This window comes from Artemia franciscana, unplaced genomic scaffold, assembly GCF_032884065.1.
Source record: "Artemia franciscana unplaced genomic scaffold, ASM3288406v1 PGA_scaffold_168, whole genome shotgun sequence".
NCBI lineage: Eukaryota > Metazoa > Arthropoda > Branchiopoda > Anostraca > Artemiidae > Artemia > Artemia franciscana.
In genome coordinates this window covers 178,812-192,736 of record NW_027062638.1, presented here as the reverse complement: position 1 = coordinate 192,736, position 13,925 = coordinate 178,812, and the positions used below count along the sequence as shown (strand labels likewise).

The 13,925-nt window shown below is 35.2% G+C and overlaps 1 protein-coding gene across 2 annotated transcripts in view; it reads right to left on the bottom strand.

Annotated features, from left to right (window-relative positions):
• The window catches only part of LOC136041352 (uncharacterized), a 96,709-nt gene extending 96,606 nt beyond the window's left edge, over positions 1–103 (bottom strand). Inside the window, exon 1 of one of the 2 annotated variants that reach the window (XM_065725996.1) lies at positions 19–103. The gene's annotated coding sequence lies outside the window, so the exon portion shown is untranslated. Of the gene's footprint in view, positions 1–14 lie in introns of both variants that reach the window. The other variant, XM_065725995.1, reaches the window with a different exon arrangement.
• Between the last annotated feature and the right edge of the window lie 13,822 nt (positions 104–13,925).

The window sequence follows — 13,925 nt, the reverse complement described above, 5'->3', positions numbered from 1 at the left end:
TGAATGAATCATACCTACAGTGAGTAAAAAAAAAATCTAAATTAGGTCAAGAAATTTCACATTTCCTCCATTATAACTTTTGATGATAATAGCGAAAGATGAGCGTACCATCTATAAGTTATTGTTATAAAATTTTAATTTACGCTGAGCCTACCCTTTAAACTTTGTAATTTTTGTTTTTCTTTTTCTAATTTGTTTACAAGTTGCGTCGTTGAGGGGAAGGGGGTATTTGCCCCAGATAATTTTGAAAAAATGGTAATTAAGTTTTGTAATTCAGTTAATTTGTTAAGTAGCTTTAAAATTGTTGCTCGTTTTAAGTGTAAAATTTACTCTTTACTTTGAACAGATATGTTTTCTTTAGATTAATCCATGGTCGTTTTTAACATGCGGAAAACAAGAAAAATAGCGGTCCATTACAATTCATAATATGTTCCACATTTATAATTTTGCAAATATACTATCTTTGAAACCTTATCGTCAAGTAAATAAGTGCAACTAGTTAATGGCAAAATTGAATAATGTTCTAAGATTCCTGATTCTGCTCATTTGCTCAGGTCATTTTCCCCTTATATTTAAGGCTTTTAATTCCTAAAATCCATCAGTTCAAGATTAAATTCAACTTGTTTTAAATCTTTTAAAAGTGGAAATGAGTACAAACTCTTCATCTACAAATAGGACAGAAATGAAATTATTGGAGAATGAGAAGGTAGATATACAGTGAATATAATTACCTAAATAAAAAGGAAATAACACTTAGTGCTTTTTATAATAATATTCGTACATTAACTAGATAGGCAAAATCGGTTGTAGTTTGGTCATGGAATTTTGCAGAGGGTGATTCACTCCAAGAACCATTCGATTGTATTAATTTTTATTTCCAGTATTTAATCGAAAATCCAATATACCTCCAAATTCTCTTATTTCTAATTGGAATTCCTAACAAATGCTGATAACTTCCAATTTACAGGTTTCGGATTCACAAAGTAACTCATCAATGCAGAACTCTCTCTATGTATAATACGATGCTGACTTCTTGCTATTTTCGCTTTTCTAAACATTTGTTTTCACCAGCTCAAAAAAGACATGAATTTGTTAAAAAAATATAACTGAAATTATTCGTATTTTGCGCAACGCCATCGTTACTAGTGAGAGATTTATTTCTGCACCAGAATGTTTTACGAAATGTCTGCTGGGAATTTAAACAAAACGTGAACATTCTTCTGACTATTTAGAAACTTGTGTGTATGTATCAGCAGTACTTTTTTACGTAATTTTTTATAGAATTCATTTTTTAAGCAAAGATATAAAGGGGAATGGATAAGTTATCCATTGGGACTGTAGTCCAATGGATAAGTTAATGATTCTAATTTTAGTTTTCGAATAATTTCATATAGTTACAGTCCTTGTTTAAATGTGGGGAATATGTCAGAATATATTGATATACAATCGGTGGTAATACTTTGACTTATTTTGTATGTGTGTATATATTTATTTATAACCCATCATACAAAATAATGAAGTGATGGAGTACATTGAAAAAAAAGGAAAAAAAGAAGAAGGAAACAACATATCATAATTACGTTCTAAAATACAAACACAAATAATTCCACGGCAAAAAACAACATTTTGCCATTCATGGCCGGTTTGCTTATTGCACATTTTGTATATTTACTTCCACAACGCTATTACGCTGCCAATAATTTTTGGATAGGCTTTGTGTTACCCACTTATATGAATGCTATTTATCAATTTAAATCGGCAATCCGCAAATAGATCAATAAATCGCGTATACTAAAAGTTCGGTGCAACAAATTAAATCTTACAGAGTCAAAATCCATTCAAAATTATGAGCAAATGAACAGCCCCATATCCAGGGCTATTAGAATAGAGCTTGGTTCAATTATGATAATGAGTATCTTGTGTTGGTCGTGGAGGAAGTGAAGATGGGACATGTACTGCAGCAAGAGTCATGAATATGAGTGTGTACGACATTCACCTTTGCCCACCCAAAAGCATGTTTATGTTTTATTACTGTCGTCTGCAGCAGGTCATTGCTAACAATTTTAGTAAAAGCCAGTAGATGACTGTAGTTAATATATATATATATATATATATATATATATATATATATATATATATATATATATATATATTGAGGAGGGGCAAAAGGATTTTTCGGTGGGGGTACAAAAAACTGTAAAGACGAATAAGCATTTTGTTTCTTTTCATTTTTGTTGGAATTTTTACAAGTTGAACAAACATTTGGGTGGGGGGGGGCAAACCTTTTATCCCTCCCGGGATACAGCCTTGATTATTTAATATTTTTTAAATTCACTAAGGATTGTGTTTGTTAAATAGTTTCTTTTCCTCCCTTCCAGTTGAATAGCACCTACTTCAAAATTAACCTCTATCCCCCCCCCCAATGAAAATAGTGAAGCCAAGTCACTGTTGTTTACTAAAGATTGGAGCTCACATAGTAGTTTTTGTGTCTTATGGATGCAATTTAAAAACAAAGTTAGACGGTTACTCCTTATTTGTAGAATTTAGAGATACTGCAGAAAATTTTTAAGATTGGTTTTAAAAAGAAGAGAGGATATCTTGGCCAGATATTCACTTTTAGATTAATAATCGAGAAGTGTGTGAGTTATCTAACCCCTTTTGTTCTCAGTTATATAGCTTATGAGCAAGTGTTTGATTCAGTCGATAAAAGAGCTTTAGCAAAGATGCAATCCAAATATGGCATACTAGATGTTTATATTAAGGTGATTAACGGTATATACGAAAACAATATTGCTGCGGTTAAGGGAAGAAAGGAAATTAGTAGCTTGTTTCTGATTGCATAAGGAGCTGATTAAAATTGCCGCTCTCCTTTGGAAAGTAGTAGCAGTGCTAAAATTGCGTGCTAGGTAGCAATTTTTAGTGTCACAGTATAAGAAAGTCTACTTGTCATGGCTTGCGCCGAGACTCGCATATGGTCCGTTTTAGTGTCCTTGGATTAGTTTTGGTTGATTTTTAGTCTTTATGTGTCTGGTTATTTCAACCTTAGTGTCAATCTTCCGACACGAACAGGCCAAAAAGACAGTCTTGGCTATATCAAACTTGGCGCCAATTTTCCGAAACAAATACTGAAAAAAAAAATTGTAGCATGGAAGTGATACAAATTTCTAGCACGAAAGCTTTACTGTTTTTTCTTTCAATTTAGCACGGCTACGGTGCTATGCATGATAAAATAGTGCTAAAATAACGCTTTCATGTTTCATGTTAGGCAAGCCTGAGCATAGCTGGTCGATAAAAACATATTTTAATGAATATGGCACCCGACTAACACGCTGACGAAAACATTTTTCTTTTTTTCTGAAGTGGATATGGATGTATAACAAGTATGCAATTTAGTTATTGTCAAGTAGAAAGAAAAAAAGTATGATATTTTTTTCTAGCTGGGATTGATTCTGCAACAGCTTGTAGTTATTATGGACTAACTGCAACTAGTTGATTCTTATTTGAGCAATTGAAGATCTTTTAGCGGTGGCAACCCGAGCCGTCGTTGAGAAGTGAAGCTGTATTGCTCGTTGCCGGCAGACCAAGAACCATTCGTGCAAGAACTGTCATTACAGGGACGGATGTCTTTGATACTTACAGAATATGCAAGGGTTTTCATTTGAAGACAGCTATTTAATATTCATTTCATTTCATTCATGAATATTTCATTGAAAAACATTCATTTCAATTCAATTCATTTGAAGACAGCTATATTTTTTTTTTAAATCTATTAGCTCTTGAAGCTTTGCTTGTGAAAGTTAGTTACAAGTCACATTATTTTCTAACAGTTTCATTGCATATATAGCCCATCAAATATTGACATAATGGTCCCCTCATATACGTAATAATTTCTTTTTGTTTTAAGGTTTAATGTCTCTCCTTGCTTTCAGTTGAATTCAATATCTAGGGTACAATTTTTATTTCTTTTTCTTTGTTTTTCCAATCTTTTGTCAATATTATATATTGCCAATAACATTTTGTTAAGTTTATATACAACAAACATATACCTCAAATTGTATATTTTCAATCTGTAAAAAAAAGTCGCAACACATAAGATTTTTTTTCATGGCCTGATGGTATTTTTGGAAGCAAAAAAAAGATCTAAGCCTTTGACTCGAAATGCATCTTTCACTATGTATTATGCAGAATTATCAAGTACCAAAAATAGTTTAAAGAGAGGTATTTTTTGGATTTATTTTTATTCTTATCCAGCCAAAGAGGTTGAACTTTTGAGTATTTTTGCCATTCTATTAGTTTTTAAAGAAAAATTACTAAAGTGTTTGATTAGCGGAGAAGTAGGTCGAAAAGTCAAACAAGGATCATTTTAAGCAACACTTTTTCAGGTTGTTTGATCTTTTTATCCAATATGCAGATTATTTCAATTAATGTAATCTACCAATTATTTTTTTCGATCCGCTTAAAGTTACCCCTTAAAGCTCTTCAGGAAAAATAATCTTTATGTATAAAACATATGCTATGGGTAGAGCCCCCCCCCCCAAAAAAAAAATAAGACCAAACTGTAAAAGAGGTTCTGGTTAAGAATGTGGGAAATTTCGTTGCACAATACCTTGAAACAAATTCATGTTCTACTTTATGTTTAGCTGATTAACGCTTTTTAAGTTAGAAATTTAAGAAAAATTTCAATTTGACTGGAAACTGAGGGTTCTCACAGCCTTTTCAAGAGTCAAAAGGGATCTTGGAAAGTTCTGAGTTCTGAGTTCTTTATTTAAAAATAAGTTCATAAATAAAAAAAACTACTTCAACACAATCTCCCCTATAAGGCTCCATGGCCGAGAAAGAACAGGGGAGAAAAAATACCAACATACAAAATTCCAACAAATCCAGTCGCCCACCTTAATAATTGCCAAAATCCCCAAGACCAGCCCCCTTCCTGTTTTTCCTATTTATAAGCTTTTTTAACCTGCAATGACATAGAATGAAAGTTTTGAGAGGTATAGCCTATTGTTCAAAATAGTAAAAGTGTACAGTGCATATATCTTTGAGGGTAAGACAGCCCCCAAAAGTCCTCACAGGGCTAGGTCCGTAAATACTGCTGATTGACTGTTTTTGAAACTTTGGAATGGTATGAGGGGGGCTGTTGAACTACTTCAAGGGTCGTAAACCTGAAAAAAGTAATATATGTCTATTGATTATTGTCTATTGATTATTGAGACATATTTATATTGAGATTGATATTCAGTAAAGGATCAATTCATTACTTTGGAATTAACATTGGGCGATATTGAGTATCGATACTGATGTACCAAATATCAATATCTAAAATTGAAATGTAAATATCGATATCGAAAACGATATTATTTTGGCTTTTTTTGTATTAATTGGTGAACAGCCGGCAGAAAAGATCTAAAAGAGAAAAAATTGTTTCGTAAATGGTCAAAAAGAAGAATAATGTCCGGTATTCGTTTGACTGACTCATATATGCTGATACACAGCATGTACAGAAGTATCTAGAAGTTGGCATAACCCATTTGCAAACTAAGTTTAGAGAGTTTGGACTCTCAAATGTTGCTGAAAACCTCCGAAAGATTTGGCTAGATATAATCAAACAGTTCGTGGTAACGAACTGTAGTAAGGAGCAACCCGGCTCAATAGTAACCAACACTCAAAAAAATGAAATTTTGGTACCAATAGCTACATCAAAAGAATCGCATTTTAATGCTGATTTCAAATATATAAGTTTCATCAAGTTTAGTCTTACCCATCAAAAGTTACGAGCCTGAGAAAATTTGCGTTATTTTAGAAAATAGGGGGAAACACCCCCTAAAAGTCATAGAATCTTAACGAAAATCACACCATCAGATTCAGCGGATCAGAGAACCCTACTGTAGAAGTTTCAAGCTCCTTTCTACAAAAATGTGGAATTTTATATTTTTTGTCAGAAGGCAGATCACGGATGCGTGTTTATTTGTTCGTTTGTTTTGTTTTTTTTTCCCAGGGGTGATCGTATCGACCCAGTTGTCCTAGAATGTTGCGAGAGGACTCATTCTAACGGAAATGAAAAGTTCTAGTGCCCTTTTTGAGTGACCAAAAAATTGGAGGGCACCCAGGCCCCCTCCCACGCTAATTATTTTCCCAAAGTCAACGGATCAAAATTCTGAGATAGCCATTTTATTCAGCGTAGTCGAAAACCCTTATAACTATGTCTTTGGGGACGACTTACGCCCCCACAGTCCCCGTGGGAGGGGTTACAAGTTCAAAACTTTGACCAGTGCTTACATATAGTGATGGTTATTGGAACGTGTACAGGCGTTTTCAGGAGGATTTTTTGGTTGGAGGCAGGGGTTGAGAAGAGGGGGATATGCTGGGGGAACTTTCCATCGAGGAATTTGTCATGGGGGAAGAAAATTTCCATGAAGGGAGCGCAGGATTTACTAGCATTACTTAAAAAAAAACAATGAAAAAATAAATATGAAAAAGTTTTTTTTTTCAGCTGGAAGTAAGCAGCAGCATTAAAACTTAAAACGAACAGAAATTATTACCCATATGAGGGGCTCACCTCCTCCTAATACCTCGCTCTTTACGCTAAAGTATTTTTAGTAATTTCAACTATTTATTCTGCGGCTTTTGTGATTCAGGGGTCATTTTTAATGAATTGGGACAAAATTTAAGCTTTAGTGTAAAGAGCGAGGTACTGACGAGGGGGCGAACCCCCTCATATATGTAATAAAAACATCAGAATACAAAAGTTCTTTACGTAAGCTAATTTATAAGTTACGTTTAAGCGCTTCGGTGTAGACTTGAGAAGATATGTTGGTCCCCATCCTGCACTGGTATCCGGGATCACTGCTTTTCTTGAGGCCAAAATAATTTCAAAGATTTAAAGAACATGAAAATTGGAACTTGGAATGTTACGACGTTAAAAAATGACTATCGCATCGACATTTTGACTGACGAATTCAGACGGTTTGAACTGGATTTATTAGGAGTTTCAGAAACTCATATCCCAGGGGTAGGAAGCATGAAATTAGGTGACATAGAATTTGTTTACTCAGGAAGGAAGGATGGGGTACATAGACAGGGAGTAGGGCTCATGATGAATAAGGAAGCTGCTAAGTCTTGTTTAGGCTGGGAAGGTATTAATAATAGAATACTAATTGCTCATTTTATGACTAAAAAGTTTAGGGTATCAGTTATAGTAGTATATGCCCCCATTGAACCAACTGATGGAGATACTAGTGACTCAGATGAATTTTACTTACAGTTACAGGAGCAAATAGACAGGGTACCAGGTAGAAATATGGTGTTTTTGCTAGGAGATTTTAATGCCCAGGTTGGTAGAAATAGGGATAGATGGTATCCTAGCCTAGGTAATTTTGGTGTAGGAAAAGAAAACAGTAATGGCTATAGGCTTTTGCAATTTTGTAGGTATAACAACCTAGTTATAACCAATACGGTGTTTGGTCACAAAATGGCCCATAAGTTGACATGGTATTCACGTGATGGTAAGACAGCAAACCTTATTGATTATGTTATTGTAAACAGAAGACTAGCAGGATCAATACAAGATACTAGGGTGTATAGGAGTGCCGTTATTGATGTTAAAAGTAAAGATCACCATCTAGTAGTGTCTAAGGTTAATTGAAAGCTGAAATTTCGGAAGAGTAACTCCCTCCCGGGAAGTTATGATGTTGGTAGACTTCAGGATGAAAATTTGAGAAAAAAATTCCAGGAACAGTTGAGTACTAAACTTGAGGGTTTAAAATTTGACAATGTGGAAGATGGATGGAATAATTTCAGAAAAACAATTTGTGAAGTTGCTGATGGTGTCCTAGGGAAGAGTGCTAAGACAGCAACTAGGAATATTAGTGAAAAAGCTTTAGGTTTAATAGAGAGTAGAAGGGGTTTGTATAAGAATTATCTGAGCGATAGGTCGTATGAAAACAAAAGGAATGTAAAGAAAGTGGAGAAAGCATTAAAATATGAACTAAGGAGATGTGAAATGGAGGCGATGGATAAAATTGCTGAGGATCTGGAAGATGCGGCTAGACGGCATAATAGTAAAATATTATACTGGCATGTTAAAAAAATTGAAAGGGAGTAGCCGACCCGGACTAGTCCCAGTTAAAGATAGAAATGGGGTCACAATTAGTGATAAGGAAAAAGTTAAAGAAAGATGGGTGGAACATTTTGAGAATGTGCTAAACCGAGATACAGTTGCAGGAAAAGATATAGATGAAAATGAAAAAGTTTGTGATACCTTGGATGTGAAGGAAGATTTGTTTAGTGAGGAAGAATTAGCGACAGTACTAGAAGGATTAAAAAATAATAAGGCCCCAGGTGCTGATAGTATGATTAATGAGTTCCTTAAATATGGTGGCTCTGAGGTTAGGAATAAGCTACTGAAGATTATGAACATGATTTTTGAAAAAGGGGAAGTACCCAATGATTTTAGGAAAACCTTAATTAAACCACTGTATAAGAAAGGTGACAAGAGTGAATGTCGGAATTATCGAGGCATTAGTCTGGTCTCTGTAGGTAGCAAATTACTGAGTAATATGATACTTTTTAGACTTAGACATGCTGTAGACAAAGTTTTAAGGGAAGAACAATGCGGTTTTAGAAAAGGTAGAGGATGTGTCGACCATGTTTTCACTCTTAGGTTAATAATTGAGAAGTCCCTTCGTTGTCAAACACCTTTGGTCCTTAGTTTTATCGATTATGAGCAAGCTTTCGATTCTGTTGATAGAACAGCGTTAACAAAGGTCTTATCGTTATATGGTATACCAGAAAAATACATTAAAGTGATTTGCGCTATGTACGAGAATAATACTGCTGCGGTTAAGGTAGGAAATGAGGTTAGCAACTGGTTTTGTATTAAATCAGGAGTTAAGCAGGGTTGTGTTCTATCCCCCTTTATATGGATCATTTTGATGGACTTCGTCTTAAGGAGCACAGGAAAGGCAATTGGAGACCATGGAATCAAATGGGGAGGAAGAACGCTCCTGGACTTAGATTATGCTGATGATTTAAGCATATTAGATGAAAGTGTGAGCAAAATGAATGAATTTTTAGAGGTTTTACGAGTTCAGGGTGCTAAAATAGGCTTGAAAATTAATGTTAAGAAGACTAAGTCACTAAGGTTAGGAATAAGTGAAGATGAACAGGTGACCTTAGGTAACGAAAAGATTGATCAGGTTGGGAGCTTCAGTTACCTTGGTAGTATTATTAGTAAAGATGGTGGGAGCAGTGAAGATGTTAAAAGTAGAATAGCTAAAGCTCAGGGTGTTTTTTCACAGTTAAAAAAAGTTTGGAAGAATAGAAAGATAAGCCTACAAACCAAGATTAGAATATTGGAAGCTACAGTGATGACAGTGGTCAAATATGGCTCTGAAGCATGGACACTCCGAAAAGCAGATGAAAATTTACTAGATGTTTTCCAGAGAAATTGCCTACGGATTGTTCTGGGTACCCGGCTGACTGACCGTATTTCAAACAGTAGGTTGTACGAAAAGTGTGGTTCAATCCCGCTTTCTGGGGCTATAATGAAAGAAAGGTTGAGATGGCTAGGCCACGTTCTACGGATGAAGGATGACAGATTACCGAAGATTGTCCTTTTTGGCCAACCGTCTGGGGCTACACGGAAAGCAGGTCGTCCTTGTCTGGGTTGGGAGGATGTCATAAATAAGGATTTAAAGGAAATGGGAACTTCCTGGGAGGGTGTAAAGAGGGAGGCTTTAAATAGATTAGGTTGGAGGAGGAGCGTGCGTAGCTGTGTTGGCCTCAGGCGGCTTGGTGCTGCAGTGAGTTATTATTATTAGTAGTAGTAGTAGTAGTAGTATATCTTTTACTTATAAAAAGATTCGTAAAAAATTAAAAGTTCTAGTTGCCTTTTTTAATTAACCGAAAATCGGAGGGCAACTAGGCTTCCTCCCCCGCTCTTTATTTCTCAAAATCATTCGATCAAAATTATGAGAAAGCCATTTAGCTAAAAAAAAAAAAAAATGCAAATTTCGTTTTAATTATTCCTCTGCGGAGAGCCAAAATCAAAACATGCATTGATTCAAAAGCGTTCAGAAATTAAATAAAAAAAAAACAAGTTTTTTAAATGAAAGTAAGGAGCGACATTAAAACTTAAAACGAACAGAAATTACTCCGTATATGAAAGGGGCTTTTCCTTCTCAACGCCCCGCTCTTTATGCTAAAGTTTTTTACTGTTTCAAAATGTAGAGTTAAGAGAAAGAGTCAAACTTTAGCGTAAAGAGCGGGGCGTTGAGAAGGAAAAGCCCCTTTCATATACAGAGTAATTTCTGTTCGTTTTAAGTTTTAATGTCGCTCCTTACTTTCATTTAAAAAACTTTTTTTTTATTCAATACCTTTTAGGGTTGTAGTCGTTGTTTAGATCACACTCGTCGCGATTGTCACATACTTCAATTCACGTTTGATCTTCTCCAAGTTGAGGGTAAAATAGCAAGAGACATGGATTTGGCCTTACTGGAATCTGTATCAACAAATGCAACTGTCATGGCAGTCCCAATGATTCAGCCACTAGGGAATCAAGTCAGTTTGTGGGATTCCATGACGAAGTTTCACTAGTCAATGTAAGGCGAGTTTTTTCAGCTGCTGCATATGTTATAGATTTTCGAATTTTCAGCAGGGAGTCTTTAGTTCCAAGGAAAACAGATCTACTCAAGTAATGGAAGTCTTTTATAACGGGTCTCAAAAATACCTACGTAACTTTATCATAAGATTAATCTCCATGTCCATGAAATTTAGATTAATCTAAATTTCTCATTATTTTTCAAAGCATACCGAAAATCCCACCAGCGTTTAAAGTTCTTCATGGAAATCTCCCCCGTCCAAATGGAAAGCTTCTGTCTTAGAAAATTCCTCCATAGAGAATGTATCCCGCTTAACCCTCCCATTGAAAAATCCCCTAGAAAATTTTGATCCCGCTGACAATTTCCTATCCCCAGCCCTACAATTCCTCCTGACGGCAAAGTTAATTCCTGATAAACAAATAAAGGTTGACAAAAACTAAAAGAAAGGAAAATAAAATTGTGCCCTAGACATTGAAAAATTCTTTTTGTCTCTTACCCCACTCCCTCCCTCCAAGCTATTATTTACAATTTGAACAGCTGCAGTGACAAATTACATGATAAATAGATAGATATAAAAATCTTGTTTTACTTTGGCACATCAGGGACTGTTCAATACACATAATCTTAATTTACAAATAAATTTTTGAAACACTCAGTTAATTATTATACCATTTGTTATAACATTTTAAAAAAGTTTGTTATGCGACATAATAAAGATTTTATGAATTGGAGAAAACGTAATTAAAGTTGATTTAATGATTTACATTCAGAATTATATTGTGTCTTTAAAATTTTTTTGACAAAATTTTCTTAGAAAAAATACATACACCTAGAGAATTTACTATAAAGCACAAGCCATATAGACACCAGTTGCGCGGAATCGTATCTTGCCCACAGAAGGATTTCAACACATATCTTTAGACTAGGTGTTAGCCCTCGGCACTCTTACAGCGAATCAGCGCGGAAAGATCTTGGCTCTATTCCAGGAGTTAATACAGAAATTTCTGTTGTGACCACCGAGGGTGCAAAGTGTTATCAGAAGAAAGCAGTGAAGGTCTCACAATTATTACAAAAGGAATAAATGTGGAAAAATGCATTATAAAGCGTGGTGTTTGTTGTATTTTCTACGACAGTTATCCAAAACGTCCAGCCATTCTATGGTAATCGACTCAAATACCGGTCATCATACTTACCTAATGATAAATGTGTTGCAGTACTATTATTCAATATACTAATATTCCTATATGTAATAATTTTCTACGAATGTATTCCGAAATATAATATTCAGGACCCTTTCTGATAACTTTTATCATTTGGGATCAGCCAGGAATCGCTAGATCGTTCACAAGTCGAGACGCTGCTTTCTTCATAAAGTCTGTGACAATATTTATCGGTCATCGCAAAAAAATCATATACTTTTCGAAACTTAGGAGTCCATATGATGCATTTTGACGCCGCACATGTTGCCTGCTCGGAATCTAGTTTCCAACTCCGAGAGTGTCTGGTTTTGACGCAGTGCAAATTAATGTCGCGACGATAATTATGTGTCACTCTTGAAAAATGTTGGCGCAACTGATGTCTATATAGGCTGTGCTATATAGACACCAGTAGCGCGAGTCGTATCTTGCCCATAAAAGGATTTCAATACGCATCTTTAGACTAGGCGTTAACCTCCTTCGCTCCCACAGCCAATCAGCGCAGAAAGATCTTGGTTCTATTCCTGGAGTGAAAACAGAAATTTCCTATTCGGAATCCAGTTTCCAACTGCGAGAGTGCCTGGTTTTGACGCAGCGGCAAGTGATGCTGTAACGATCGCTATGTGTTACTTTTGGAAAACGTTTGTGCAACTGGTCTCTATATAGGCTGTGCTATGAAGTCCGTGGAAAGAAAATTATAATACTGTGGCTTTGGTTGCTTGTCAACCATTTTTGGAAAGATTTGAAATACAGGGTCCAATTCCATGAAAGTGCTCCTATTAGTATTATTTTAGTACTGTTATAGTCAATTTTTTACTATAGCACCGAAAATCAATGTGTAGTACGCAAATTTGGGCGATTGGATCACTTTAGGAACTGACTGTGGAGGTAACCCTACTGAAACTGAGGTCCGATTAATCGGACCTCTCTAAATTGGAGTTCAGAAATATTGTCATATAACTAGGCTTCATTCAGTCCATTGAATTAAAGGACATTGTCCCCCCTATAATATGCATTTTTTTTTAGTAAGGAGCTTAATCTTGAGCGAATTTCCTGTTCCAAGAATCCTCTTGTTTCAAACCATATGACTGTAAATTCAATCATTGCTGTGGAAAACATGAAAGGGGAAAACACATTGGAAACATACAATTTAGGAAATATATTTGCTATATAAGAACTGCCTTCGTAACCACTCCATAAGTGAATCTGTCAGTTTTCTGGGCTGCCTTAAGAATGAAAAAGAATGTCAACCGCTGAAAACCTCCCCCGAACAATTTCTCTCGACAGCAATTATTATTGGGAAAACAAATACAGATTGAAAAATAATGGAAAAAAAAATAGAAAACAAGAATTAACAACTGTAGAATATTTGTTATGGAGTTTGAAAAAAGTAAAGTATCTCCTCCTCCTTAGGCCGCTAATGATTCTTGAAGAGCTTAGAAATTGAGGTCTGGTTAATTCTGACCTCTCTAAACCGGAGCTTCGAAGTATAGCTTTAATAAACGGTTTTCGATATTGTGAATATCATCCCTTAATTTATGTTTCCAGCAAAGAGCTTCTCAGTCATAAGCGACTCGAATAAAAAAAAAAGAAGTTTTTTTAACTGAAAGTAAGGAGACATTAAAGCAAACAGAAATTATCACGCATATAAATGGGGTCGCCTCCTCCTCAACACCTCACTCTTTACGCTGAGGCTTTGTTAGTACTTTTGAAAAAATCTTCTTATTGTTTAAACTAAAGACCCTTGTGTTTTAGAAGATGTTCTTAGAGAATTGGATAAAATTCAAAGTTTAACTTAAAGAGGGTGGTGTTGAAGGGGAGGCAATCCCCTTTATATGCTTAATAATGTCTGTTCGTTTTAAGTTTTACTGTTGCTCCTTACTTTCGGTTGAAAAAACTTGTTTTTATTTAATTTCTGGGCGTTTTTAAATAGTCCCAGGCAATCTGCCCCCCCCCTCCACGAAGAAATATTCTCCACACGGGAATATCCTCTAGAGTCTAGACAATTCTATCCCGGTGCAAATTTACCTAGGACAATTACCCTTAACAAATCCACGTGTAAAATTTAGACGGAAAAGAGAAAGAAAGAAATACAAAAAAAATCGTATAGTAATTCTGAAAAAGACCCCCC